This window comes from Cricetulus griseus, assembly GCF_003668045.3.
Source record: "Cricetulus griseus strain 17A/GY chromosome 1 unlocalized genomic scaffold, alternate assembly CriGri-PICRH-1.0 chr1_0, whole genome shotgun sequence".
Classification (NCBI taxonomy): Eukaryota; Metazoa; Chordata; class Mammalia; order Rodentia; family Cricetidae; genus Cricetulus; species Cricetulus griseus.
This window is the reverse complement of record NW_023276806.1, coordinates 183243918-183246297: the sequence shown is the minus strand read 5'-3', so window position 1 is coordinate 183246297 and position 2380 is coordinate 183243918.

Genomic DNA, 2380 nt, shown 5'->3' with positions numbered 1-2380 from the left:
AGAATAATTTCATGTCAAAGAGAATCATGATTACTCTGCAGATGTTATTTATATGTGGGGGAAGAGAGAATTAAGGTTCCATTCATACTCTTTTGACCTTATGCCTTTATGTTAATGATGTTTTAATAGTACATAGAATAAATCAAAATTTTAACTTAAAATAATTCAATTTTGTTAGCAGAATATGCATGTCTTTCTTGACGAAGAAAGTTATTGTCCTTTAAAATGTGAAATGAATATAGAAGACACAGAGAATTTTGGTATATGCCATGGAATTTTAAGGTGTAACTTGGAAGAGTATAGAGACCAAGTTGAAGGTAACTTACCATACTGTTAAACAGTATTTACTTGGCTTAAGTCAATTGCTTATAAACTTAGCATTAATAACACCTTAATTACAGATAAGTTTTCTATTGTAGCATCTTATCTTTTATGTAAATTGATGTACACTTTCAGTCTTTATAGTGTAACGATCATACTATGCAGACAATTGAAACGTTCTACCTTTCCTTGTTTCTTTCTCCTCTGTTTCTCCATTCCCACCTATTTCTTCATTCTACTTCTTTCTGTTAATAGTTCGAACTGTAGATCCTTTTAAAATCTTAATTTTTTTACTGAGTTTACTAAGTTTAAATTAATGGTTTATAATTTTTTTATTTTATTTTTTCTAACTCATCAAATAAGGGGCATTTTTTTTCTTACAGAAAATGCAGTGTATATAAATTTGGCAATCTAAAAGTACTGACAGGATTTCACTAATTAATGACTACAATCAAATAGCATTTTCATGTTTTTGCCAACAGTACAGAGTATATGTTCCAATAAAGTATCACACACCACAGCAGTGCACACACATGTACAGCACAATATTTAGTGATGTCATAGAAAGGCACATGTAATTGACATAAATTATCTAATCACTCATCTGTACAAAAGTACATATACTGGATGGAGTCATTCTTTCTAATGACTGTTATTAACATCTCATTGCTATATATCTATGTATATCCATGGCCAATTCTTTAAGATGGATTTCTTTGGAATGGCTGTAGTAAATGAATGTCTTGGGAGTTTAGATAAATTATAGAGGAAAAAATACAAATTATGACAAATGCTGATTTTTCATAGCTGTAGCTATTTGTGCCAAACAAAAACACACATGAATGGTTTTTTTCCATGCTTACATGGATACTAGGCATGCCCAGCATCTCCCTTCCTATTTTTCTTGTTCTTGTTCCTTGATGTATAGGAGTCTTCAATTTTTTTTAAAAAAAATTATTTATTAGTTCTAGTTAGGGAACAAGCTTGTTTCACATGTAAGTCCCTTCTCCCTCTCCCACCCCTCACCCATCCTCCTTCCCCACCCCCAGCCTACCCCCACCCCATCCACCCACCACTCCTCAGGCAGGGTAGGACCCTCAATAGGGGCTCTGAAAAGTCCCCCAAATCTTCCTTTGCTGGTCCTGGACCCTTCCCCATGTGTCCAGTGCCAGAGTGTATCCCTTCACCTGGGATGGGCTCTCAAAGTCCCTTCTTGCACCAGGGAAAAATCCTAATCCACCACCAGAGGCTCCCTGGAGTGCAGAGGCCTCCTTATTGACATCCATGTTCAGGGGTCTGGATCAGTCTTGTACTTGGGTCGATGTGCTCTCCCTTGTTCAGGCCAACTGTTCCTGTGGGTTTCTCCAACCTGACAGAGTCCTTCACTCTTCATTCCTCCCTCTCTTCAACTAAATTCAAGATTTCAACTCAGTGTATATCTGTGGATGTCTGTCTCTGCTTCCATCAGCCACTGGATGAGGGCTCTAGGATGGCATAAAGAGACGTCATCAATCTCATTTGAGGGGAAGGGCTTTTAGGTTATCTTCTCCACCATTGCCTTGATTGTCAGATCGTGTCATCCTTGTAGGTCTCTGGAGATCTCCCTGGTTCCAAATCTCTTCTTGGACCTATAGTGGCTCCCTCTGATATGGTATCTCTCATCCTGCTCTCTCTCCTCTATTCTTCCCCCAACTCAATATTTCTGCCCCTCCATTTCCTCTCCTCTACTCCTCTTCTCTTGCTCTTATTGTAGCAGCTCCCTCCCCCATACCCTCATGCTCCCAATTAGTTCAGGAGTTCATGCCACTTCCATTCCTGGGGACCATTTATCCCTTAGAGTCCTTCATGTTTCCTAGTTTCTTTGGTGAAGAGGATTATAGGCTGGTAATCCTTTGCTCTATGTCTAAAATTCATATATGAGTGAGTACATACCATGTTTGTCTTTTTGTGACTGGGTTACCTCACTCAGGATGGTTTCTTCTAGTTCCATCCATTTGCCTGCGAATTTCAAGATTCCATTGCTTTTTTCTGCTGAGTAGTACTCCATTGTATAAATGTA